Raw genomic sequence first — 12509 nt, 5'->3', positions numbered from 1 at the left:
CTGGATTTTTGCATTTAACTGTACATCTCAAGCAGACAACAGTTTCACTGTGAATAAAAACAGCATATAGATGTTTAACTGTATAATTTAAGCACTGCAGCAATGGCAAGAGCAAGGTACAGAAAATATAAAATGGAATCCTTGGTTTTACTTTGAAACATGGAATAGTAATTAAGCCAAATGATTTAGTAAAATGGAGAGTCTGCATGTTGATTTTGCTTTCTTCCAAGGTCCAGGCATGTGCAGCATTTTGGCCTATTCTGGAAGCAGTTCTGCTGACACCACTGACAACGGATGAAAAACACTTCACAAGATTGTCAAGACTCAACTTGCACAGTTCAGAATCAAGTCACCTTTATTTATCGTTCGTACCATGCTCGCACGGTAACGATGAGATTACATTTCTCCAGGACCATGGAGCATATTTACATAAATACAAGTTAGAAGTTAAACACATTGAAATGTTAAAATATTACGATGTATACAGTAAAAGTCCATGCCTCACTATCCACATATGTTCTGGGAATTCAGGAGCTGGATGGTTTGGGGGGGGGGGGGAGAAAAAAAACTGTTGCCCAATCTGGACGTAACAACCTGAGTGCTGTGGTACCTTCTAGCAGATAGCAGAAGGGAGAACAATTTATGCGAGGGGAGTGTGGAGTCCTTCATAATGTTTATTGCCTTTTGCCTGCATTGAGTGTTGTACATGTCATTCATGGTCGGAAGAGAGCCTCCAATTATCTTTTCCGCTGACTTCACTATCCTCTGCAGGCTCTTGCAGTCCAAGGTGGAACAGCTTCCACACAAGGCAGCGATGCAGTTGCACAGGGTGCTCCCAAAACATCCTCTGTAGCATGTCGTGAGGATGGAAGGTAGGAGGTGAACTTTCCTCAGCCTTCGCAGGAAGTAGAGGCACTGCTGGGTTTTCTTGGCAATGGAGCTGGTGTTAAGGGATCCAATGAGATTCTCTGACAAGTGCACTCCAAATAACTTTATACTCTTGACGACCTCAATGGTCAAACAATCAGAACACGTCATGAAATTTGTTGTTTTGTGGCAGCATCATATTGCCCATCATTTCTAGAAATAGTGCAAGGAAAAGGAAGACAAGGTGAGATCATGTTTGTTAATTCATACATCTGGTGGCAGAGGGGAAGAAGCTACCCTTGTACCGAAGAGTGCTCATCTTCGGACTCTTGCACTCCCCCCACCCCTCCCAAATGGTAGCCTGGGTGGTGGGGGTCCTGGAAGATAGAGTCTGCTTTCTTAAGACACTACCTTACCGATGTCCTTGATGGAATAAAGCCTGTGATGTCACAAGCCAAGTAAACAACCCTCTGGAGATTTTGCCTGTCCTGAGTGTTGGCACCTCCATACCACTGTAAATTGGCATGTTAACAACCTGTGTATCACGCCAGGTTGGATCGCAGCATTCACACTGAACGAAGAAATACTGGTTCAGTGCAACATTTTCGGCATCCCAAGTTAGAGGCGGGACCTGCAGCAACAGCATCTTGTGTGATGTGTAGCATCCACGTCAAGTTCCAGGTGAACAACGTGTGTGCGCGCAATCAGAAGAATGAGGAGAGATTGAAGAGAAGAAAGGAGCTGTTTAAGAAAGACATGCAGACCTGAGAAACAGTAGCTGGAAACATCTGGCTGCTTTGAGTCATTTTGCACTGCAATCGGAAAGATGGTGGAGGAGAGAGAGAGAGAGAGATCAGGCAAGTTCAAATTCTGGTCTAATGTCCTTGACAATTTTGTTGAAGAGGATTGGCAGAGTCACTTTTTTTTTTGTTTATTTTATTTTTGCACTGAGTCATATCAATAACATCCACAAATGATCAATATATACAAAGTGACATTTTTTTCTTTCCCCCCCCACTTCCTCTCTCCCCTTCCCCACCCTCATCAAAAAAAATCAATAAATGATAAAATACTTAAAACAAAGAAATAACCAAGAAAAAAAAAGTCGTATCGTCCACTTTCACGTATTTAAATCTTATTGTGCTCATAATTTTGTTTTAAGAGATGGAGGTTTGTGGTCGGCATTCTCCGACATATTTTATGTCTGGTTCCCAAATTTGTTCAAATAATGCACACTTGTCTTTCGATTGTATGTAATTTTTTCTAATGGAATACACTTGTTTATTTCTGTAAACCACTGTTGTATTTTAAGGCTTGTTTCCATTTTCCAGGTTGTCATAATACATTTTTTGGCCACTGCTACCGCCATCATATTAAATCTTATTTGGGCTTTGTCTAATTTTAGTCCTAATTTTTTGACTTTTATATTATTTAACAGAAAGATTTTTGGATCTTTTGGTATATTATTTTTTGTGATTTTGTTTAATTTTAGGTTTAGATCTTCCCAGAAAGTTTTTACTTTTGAGCATGTCCAAATTGCATGTAATGTTGTTCCAATCTCTTTTTTGCAACGAAAATATCTATCTGAAGCTGTTAATTTATCTTAAATTTAGCTTAAAAGCTTTTAATTTCTGAGTAATACATAATCTGTGTAGCCAGTTATATTGAATCATACATAATCTACTACTTATCGTGTTCCTCATTGTTCCAAAACATAACTTCTCCCATGTTTCGATCTTTATCTCACTTTTGAATGTCTCGTGACATTTATGACTTTGTAATGGAATTCCTGGTGCCAAATTTGAAGTGCAAGATAATAACATTGCCCTCTGGCACCTTGGCTCAGATTTGCCAATACTCTGTGGAGGTATGCCACCCCCATCGGAACATCCATTCATTACTTTTGGTGTAGGTGTCGCAACGTTGTTTGTGTTAGTGCAGCGAGTTAGTGGAGCATTGAAGAGGACCCTTTTTAGAAATTTTGTTGACCTGCTGAGTGGTGCATGTCTTCAGGAGACAATGGACGGATTTGCAGAATGGAGGTACCCAATGTGTGCTGGTGCCATCATTCACACAAATATTCCCATCATTCCCCCCCCCACTGCAGACATAGCAGCCTACAAATATTGGAAAGAGGGTATTCCATGGTTCTTCAACCTGTTGTTAATCCACAACTGCAGGTAAGGAACACAATGTGCCTCACTCTGTTCCTTTTTTGTTACAGCTTCACAGATGTGTACAGGGATTTTCCTGGTCATGTGAACGATTATTTAGTCAACTCACCCATCTACAGAAAGGCCAAGGATCAGGGCATATCTCTTCCTACATGAAGTGCATTGCCCCATTGTATAGTGACGTACGTATAGCTCAAGGAAGCAATTGTTTTACTTCTCACATGCAATCTAAATGAAATTAATATTGTTAGAAATTGAGGAAATGGCTGACTAAGAGTCTGATTCCATCTTTGTATTCTGCAAAGCTCATTAGAAGACACTGGTGAACTGAGTAGCTGTCAGAATATGCATTTCTCTATCCACAGAGATTCAAAACCATTAACTGAGTGGAAATCCCCGTTCATCTACCCTCCCAAAAATGACCAACAAGCTCTCAATAAACAGCAGCGAAGATTCAACTTCCATTTGAACTCGGCAAGACTGGTGGTTGAGAATGCTTTTGGATGTCTCAAATGCCACTGGAGGTGCCTGGCCAAACAACTTGATCTTTGTAACAATTTTATATCATACTTTATTAGCTGTTATTAATTTCACTTGTATTGTGTAGGAAATAAGGACCATCTCATGCCCTAATGGATCACTGAGCTACCTGATCTCCCCAAGCCTGATCAAGTTGCTTATCAGGGTTCACAAGTGCGGAGTCACCAGGCTATCAGTGAAGCTATTATGCAAACCTGGGCTTTCCAAATTTTTCAGCTCCCAGAACCTTTCTGAGGAGCACTTGGAAATCATCAGACCCCATTGTTAAGAAATGACACCAACCGGAAGTAGAATGGCATCAACTTCTGGTTCAAGCATGGTTGAGTCCAATTTAAATTATTTTTCTTAAACAGTAAGCAATCTGAGCCAGTACTTGAAAAATCCTATTACTTCAGAATTTGATTATTTTGTTTCATCTGAATATTAACTAAATTGCAAATACCAAAATCAACAACCTCCCAGACCCCAAATGCCCACTATCACTGACCTTCCAGAAGGCTTCCAACTCATCCCCAGTCATCCAGAGATTGGATCTCCATTGCTAACCCCCACCCTCGCCAACTAGGTGCTGGAGCCACCGATGTCTCCGCCTGTGACTCTGACTGCAAACATAACATAGTCACTGACGCAGGTCACAGTTCCGACCAATATCATTCCAGTGTCCACGCCAACTCCATCACCAGTTTCCACATCAACCTCAGCTAGAGGGGGGTGGGTGGAGGGAGCAAGTGAGCCATGGTTTTTGGAAGGGGGGGGAAAAAGATGAGGCAGTTTACATTTTAAAATATGGCTAGCCTCATGCCAAAAGAAATCTGAGTCCCATTGGTTGAAAAATGGCATCAAGACCTGACGTCTGCAACTGATAAGAACAGAAAATAAAATAAAAGGGATAAAAATAAAAGGCAAGGAATACAAAATCAGTTTATTTGCAGATGATGTTATAGTATACATAACGGAACCAGAAACATCAATAAAAGAATTACATAAGCAATTGAAGGAGTATGGAGAAGTGTCGGGATACAAGATTAATGCAAATAAAAATGAAGCAATGCCAATGAATAATTCGGATTTCTCAAAATTCAAGAAAGAATCACCATTTAGATGGCAAATGCAAACAATACGATACCTAGGTATACAAATAAATAAAAACCTCAGCCATCTATATAAACTTAATTATTATCCACTAATGAAAAAAATACAGGGAGATTTAGACCATTGGAAAGACTTACCATTAACACTAATAGGAAGGATAAACTGTATTAAAATGAACATTTTTCGAAGGATACAATACCTATTTCAGGCACTGCCAATACACTTGACAAAAAAATTCTTTAAGGAGTTAAAGAAAATAATAAGCAAATTTTTATGGAAAGGGGGGAAACCGAGGATAGCATGAGATAAATTAACAGAATGGTATAGACAAGGAGGCTTACAACTGCCAAATTTTAAAAATTATTATAGAGCCGCACAATTAAGATATCTATCAGATTTTTACCAAACAAAAGAAAAGCCAGATTGGACTAGATTAGAGCTAGACAAAATAGGGGAGAAGATACCTGAACATATATTATATAAATGGGATGAAAAATTGGTAAAACATAGGAATTCTCCAGTATTGCACCATTTGCTTAATATTTGGAAGAAGATTCATGTAGAAAGAAATAAAACAAACTACCAATTATCAAAACTAATACTGACGCAAAATCAGCTAATCCCTTTTACGGTAGATAACCTGTCTTTTAGAGAATGGGAGAAAAAAGGGATTAAAAGAATAGAAAATTGTTTTTTCGGGGAATAAATTATTATCCTTTGAACAAATGAAGGATAAATATAATATAACTCAAGATACAGTGCTGGCATATTACCAATTGAAATCCTATTTAAAGGATAAATTGGGAAGTAGTCTGAAGTTACCAGAAGGAAGCAATTTTGAATATCTGATTACAGACACAATGATAATTTAAAAATTTATAACAAACATGTATATCAAATTACAAGAAAAGGAGAATGAGGAAATAAATGATAAAACTAAAAAGTGGGAACAAGATCTAAACATAAAGATAAAAAAGGAAACATGGGAGAGGTTATCTTTAGGAACTATGAGAAATACAATAAATACGAGATTACGTATGATACAATATAATTGGATACATAGGTTATATATCACTCCTCAAAAGTTAAATAAATGGGATCCAACAGTATCTGACAGATGTTTTCGTTGTAAAACAGAAATAGGAACAACAATTCATGCAATCTGGACTTGTGAAAAGGTGAAAAAATTTTGGGAAGATCTAAACCAGATATTAAATAAAATTACAGAAAGCAATATACCAAAAAACCCAGAGATCTTCCTCCTAAGTAACATAAAAAACAAAGAATTTGGAATTGATTTGGATGGTGCACAAAAAAGATTTAAGATAGCCCTAGCTGTAGCAAAAAAATGTATTATGTCAAACTGGAAATTAGAAGATAATTTGAAAATACAGCAATGGTATATAGAAATGAATAAATGTATTCCATTAGAAAAAATAACATATAGTTTAAGAAATAATATAACATTATTTGAACAAATATGGGAGCCGTACATGGAATATAATAGAGAAAACCTACCGGGACATCTATCACCTAAAATGACAAAAGGAAAAAAAGAGAATGGAAAGAATTGGAAGTTTTTGTTCGTTAATGTTGAGTGACAACATTGTTTGATGGGTTTGATGTATCTTGGACTCAGAGTTTTGAATGGATGGAGGGGGAGGTGGGGGGGGGGGAGGGGAGGAGAAAATGACACTGTATACATTTGAAAGGAGAAATGTGTATATCTTGAATAATGTGATCTATAGTGTGAAAAATAAAAAAAAATTTAAAAATTTTTAAAAAAGACCTGACGTCTGCACTGAAGTCTGGCCTCAAGACTCCATTTTGTTTTGTTAGCATTGAGGCAACTGATTAGAAACACAGGTAAAAAGTCATTTTAATTACATAAAAAGTTATTACAAGTTTTAGTTATTACTACCCATTTCTTCCATAGAATCCAGTTTGGGAAACGCACCTTTAAACAAATTATATCAAGAAATAACCATTTTCATAAAAGTTTATTGCACGTCAATAAAATTTAGTGCAAATAAAAAATTTACATGACATTTAAGTTAAAATTGTGAATTCAACTCTGAATAACTATGTACAATTGTAAACCTGAACAAACACCAATAAACAAATTTTAATGCAAAACATGCCAACTATTAAATTATTGCTATAGCTGGAGGAGGAAGAGTAATTAAATGTATTGTATCCCTTCTCCGTGTGGTGGAGGCTTTCAGCATGATCAGTGGGATTGCAGGAACTTTGTGATGTACTTGGGTACTGCAGTGCATGGAAGCGGAGTTTTGTGGTGCAGGAGATGCTAAATGTCCAACAAGTTCGTGCACAAGGGTGGTCTGACCATGCATCTCCGGCTGTACATTGTCCACCATTCTTGCAAAGGCATCCATCTGCCGTCCCAACCTCTCCACTTCCAACCAATCACACCTCATCACAGCCTCGTGCTCCGCCTGCCTTTCCTGTCTAAGGAGAGCCATCTCTTGCTCCTCGTGGGCAATGTCCTGCAGTACCTCAGTCTCACTTGCGACTGTGTATGCTTAATCCACAGTTGGCATTCTGAGAACAAATGAAACACAAGTGAAATTAACTAGATGGCTCTTAATGGTCAAGCACTTGCAGAAAGGCATGAGGGAAAAAAAAGACATTCACAAGCAACACATTACCTGCTGATCAAGAGACGCAGATTCAAGTTTTCTGTTTGACATCATCTTCACTGGCAGTCACAACCCGGTCAGCAGCACTGATGCAGGAGGGCTGAGCTTCCCATGGAGCAGACTTTGGAAGGGCAGCATCCTCCATGGTGCCGACAAGGGCAACAGGGTTTGTGGATTGCTCTCAACCTGACTGAGTAACAATGCACATAATAGGGCCAATCCAACTGCCCTTTTCTGCTCCTTGAATTGTGGTCATTGACTGCATAGAATTTTCGCTTGAGGAACTTCAGCTTATTATCTCAGCCTTATTCCTTGAATACCCATGATCCTTCATTAGCTGTGCCATGCACTCAAAGGTCCATCTTTAACTGTCCCTGTGAGATACTTTCTAACTCTTCTTCCCCTCGGAGGGAAAGGAGCTCCCTCACCTCATCACTCCAATTAGCCATCTGAATAATTCAAGTTTGCAATGTCTACAAACCTTATCTGTCTGCAGATCCTATTGAAACTACCATAGGAAAGTTGCAAGCATTGAACTTCATCAATGTGTCACCATCTTGGACCCAGGAAGGTGACTAGGCTGTTCGCACTGGAGCCAATGCAAATCTCGGATATTACCTACCTTGATGGGTAAGTTCCAGGATTGTGAGAGATGAGTAAAACTAATATGAAAATATGAGAGATGAAGAAAGCTAGTATGGCTATATGAATAAAGCCAGTATGAATAGGATAAGGGTAGATAATAGAATGTAGGAAGTAAAGTTAGTCTGAATAAGATAAGGGTCTTCTAGCCTTAGAGAGAGTCAGCAAGTTCCACATATGCAATTAAGTAAGCCTTAGTCAGAATTAGCAAGTTCTGCATACAAGATATTAGTAAGCCCTAAGGGTTGGGAAGGTGTGAATAAGGACAAAGGCAGGTGAATAAGGACAATGACATGGGACACAGACAGGATACCCCCTGGTCCTCCAAGTTCACAGAAACAGCATGCAGGAGGCAGAAGAATGTTATGGGGGGGACGTACCTCTACACTGAAATGAACTGTATAAAAGTTGGGTGAGCCCCAGTATGTGTGTGTATTCCCAGGGTAAGGGGAAGCACCCAACTTTGCATTGTTATATAATAAATGTTCTTTGTTCTCAATTTTTGTGGAGCAAATTCTGTGAAGGTACTTCTGTTTCTCACAGGATGAAATTATCCCCATACCATGTTAGTCAGGTTCACACAGGCAGGTGAAACTGTAAAAAGCTGATTAAATACTGACTCTCGGGGGCAGTGTGAAAGCACCTAGCAGTGTATTACATCACAGACCAGCAGCAATAGAAATTCACCAGGAGACATTAATTTTATTTTATTTTAAAACAGTATATTAACAACTAAATTAAATCAACTCCCAACTATGCACAAATGTACTTGAGTGTAATAGCCACACCATTACAGTTTAGGTACAATTCTGGAAAGTCATTCCAAAGTTCAGTCTTAGAAATCAAAGTGATCGTTCCTTTGGTACAGTGGTTCAATAATTCTCTTGACAGAAAGAATCAACTGAACTGTCCATATGACAAAGTCACTCCACCTCTGAGAATAATCAAAATCCTGTTTCTTTAAATGGCCCCACTCGCATCTCCCTCCTCCTTCCTTTCCTTCCCCCCCCTCCCCCCCCCCCCCACTCCCAACCCCACCCAACCCCACCCCCCAAGTATCAAGTATCCCACTTGTTTTCCTGGATAAACAACCATTGTTCTAGATTCAGAGCATCAAACTTTTGTTTATACTTTGTATTTGGTGCCTCCAGTCTTAGCATAACTGTGAATGTTTGCAGCCTGATTTAACCCTTCAAGTGACAGTCAAACCAAATGAAACAGAAGCTCTTAATAGATGCAACTGGACAGAATGCTCTCCATGGTACACCTGTAGAAGTTTGAGAATCTTGGGTTACATACAGAATCTCCACAAACTCCTTTACTACCTGCCAAAACACAAGGTGGTCAATCTCCATCACATTTACAGTACATAGTGTTCATCTGAATCACAGATTCAGGGTTTACACATTCTGATCCCATGCCATTCAATGGCTCAAACCTCTAAAATTTTTACAGAATCCAGCTGAATCAACAACTGGGCTCAGTGCAAAGAGTAGACTAGTTTGCTCAATCAGTGAGACTGGTTGTTCCCTCAAAGCTGTTTCTGTAATCCTCCTACACACTGTTGTTCATTACCAATTTACAAACTGTTCAGATTACGAATAGTTCCCACAAACAGAACCTTACTGTAACCTGGGAAGGGCCTATACGTACTGCACAATTGATTGCTATGTGACACATGAAAGAAAAAAGCTTTCAGGACCTAATTTCTAATATTAAAAATACAGGCTGCACTGTTCATTCAAGCCAGATTAAATTGCAAACCAGGATCAAGAAATCCAAGTCAACCTAGTGATGTGAATCAAAAGTCCAAATTGTATTAACAGCTATATCCTGACCTAAGATGCAGAGAGTAAAAATTAGTTATCTACTAGAAAGGCAAGTGGCAAGAAAGCTCAAGAAAAATTTGCAACCACATCCAGCACGAACTTCAATGAATCTGTTCTGGTCCTGTCTTTACTCTCTCCCATCAGCATCCCCCACTAAAACTATACATTAAAATTGTATCAATTTAAATTCTATTTACCCACATTTTAAGAGTTGGCTAACCAATTTAGTTTGACCCAAACACACCAATTAAACAATGCAAAGTCCTGAGGCATGTTGTCAACGTTTAAAAATTTTTACTAATGCAGAAAAAATTAACCCAAATTCTTTCAATACAGCTCCAGATTCTTAAACAACAAACTCATACTATTTTCTGCACTGCAGTTTATTTTTATTTCTTCCTTGTGTATATAGAAGAAAAATGTAAACTTTCTTTATGCACCTTCCAATAAGTAGAAAAGTTGTCAGGCAAAAGAATCTCAGGGTTGGATATGTCATGCATGTCCTCTGACAAGAAATCTGAACTTTGAACTTTCTAAGACATTCCTCCAGCATCTCATTAAAACAGCCAGCAGCAGGAGTGGAGCAAGTGGTGACAGCAGTTTTCCCAAAGACAGGTTTGCTTCACCGGAGTTGTAAAGTTCATTGTGCTGGTTGAAATATCCCCATAAAGATCTGATAAATTGTGACCTAGATTTCACTGTCTACAATCTCCTACCCTCTTGCAATGATCAAAGCCCCATCTTGCTTTCCTGTGGCACCCTGGAGTACAGCAATGAGAGCTTGAATGATAGCATGAACTGACACAGACTGAGCAAATTCAAGCTCTTTCCGCAACTCATCTGGAAGCTTTTCAATCTAGCAAAGCCTTGCATCAGTTTTAACATCTCGGCTGTTGGTATTTTAATAAATGCCTTCAAACGATTGATTTTTAAACTGCCTTCAGGTTTTTTTTAATCTGACAAAACAATTACAAACATTCTTTATTTCTGCAGACCTATAATCACAAATGAAATTAAGATCTCAGAATCTACATTGGGTTAATCCAAAAGCACATTTCTCCAGTGTAAATAACACTAACATAGGAAGCCTAAAATTAATTGTCACATTACAGAGCATGGTAGAATGCCAAAATTTCACAAAATTCAAAGCAATGTACCCAAAATGATGCCAAGGCCAGGGGTTCTCAATTTTTCCACTCACATACCACTTTAAGTAATCCCTTATTAACCAGAGAATCTATTTCAGTAACAATTGGGTCGAGAACAGTGATTCTCAACCTTCCCTTCCCACTCACATACCACCTTAAGCAATCCCTTACTCACTACAGAGCACCAATGGCATAAGGGTTACTTAAAGTGGTATGTGAGTGGAAAGAAAAATGTTGAAAAACCACTGAAGTTGAGCACAGGTTACATTAAATCATTAATATTACTACTGATAAAAAAAATCCATAAGTGATGCAAACTTCTAAATTTTACCATTAACATTGTTAGATTAAACTTTCTCTTTAAAAGCAGAAGAGTACTTAAATATTTTGTAATCAATTTTTCCCCCAATAGCTACAACAAATCAGTTTGAAATATTTTACCAAATTATTACTCATAGTATTGCATAATATGCTTTGTACCCATGGAAAGAATTCAATCACCCTACACAAACTGGAGCCTCATTACAGGATTCCCATAGTGAGCTGCTTTGCCTCAGTGATCGTAAAAGCATACAATATATTCCATCCAAATACTTTTTTTTTTAAATGTTCAAGTTTAGGCCCATTACTACAAATGATAAATCCATAAATTAAAACAATATATCTTAAAAAGGTTAAAGAACATTAGCTTCAACAAATTCAAGATCAGAGAGCCAAGATTAGTATTAGCATTTCCTACAAACTGTCAACAATTTTAAGGCAACTCACATCAATGGAGTCAACATCATAACTGTCAAAATATGCTGTAATTTCCCATATTAAAATCTTTTTTTTTAAACGTTAACCTTGTTACAAATTACCTGGTAAATTTTTCAGATTCAATTTTTTTTCATTCAAAGAATCACTATATCCTTGTCAAGGTTACCACTGTGCTCAAAGTAATAAAAATCTGCCAACATCTAAACAATATACAATCCTATAAATCTATGCCTATTTAGTTATCTATGAATAAACAATTCAGTCAAATCTTTATCCAGAATTATAATATGCCTTTACAGAATAATTCTCATCTGCACTCTCAATGAGAAGGTATACACCAGTATTAAATGAAACTTCTATAATCAATTCCTATAAATAATAGGAATTAATATAAATAATAGCTCTCAAACACCCATCGACCCCAAAACAAGAACTCACAAACCATTATCAGGATATCATAGACTGCATCATTTCAAGTGATCTTCCCTCCACTTGATAGTCTCCTAACCCCACAGGACCAGCATCTGTCTCTGAACCAAGATTCACAACTTGTTTACCTTGATAGTTCCATTGTTTCTTTGCCACCAAACTCCTCCCCCATACTTTAATACCATTTTTGCCATCCTCATCCAGTCCCTTTATACCTACATCCAACGCACTGCTCACAACATCCACCTCTTCGACACCATCCATTCTCATCTAAATATATTCATTCCCCAACAGGAAGGCCCTCAAGCCCACTGCTTCTTTCTTGAACAAAAAGCCATTCATTTTCTCTCTCCCAATATTCTCCTCTGC

At 38.0% G+C, this 12509-nt stretch overlaps 1 protein-coding gene and 1 long non-coding RNA gene across 4 annotated transcripts in view; one reads left to right on the top strand and one right to left on the bottom strand.

The window, feature by feature from the left end:
* Nucleotides 1-12509, bottom strand: part of trim33 (tripartite motif containing 33) — a 175391-nt gene that overhangs the window by 157017 nt on the left and 5865 nt on the right. The window lies entirely within an intron of this gene.
* Nucleotides 236-4265, top strand: LOC138764974 (uncharacterized). Its single transcript, XR_011358393.1, has 3 exons — nt 236-384; nt 3092-3223; nt 3407-4265. It is a non-coding gene; the product is annotated as an uncharacterized lncRNA (long non-coding RNA).

Source organism: Narcine bancroftii, chromosome 5, assembly GCF_036971445.1.
Source record: "Narcine bancroftii isolate sNarBan1 chromosome 5, sNarBan1.hap1, whole genome shotgun sequence".
In the NCBI taxonomy this organism is placed as follows: domain Eukaryota; kingdom Metazoa; phylum Chordata; class Chondrichthyes; order Torpediniformes; family Narcinidae; genus Narcine; species Narcine bancroftii.
This window is presented reverse-complemented; position numbering and strand designations above follow the sequence as displayed.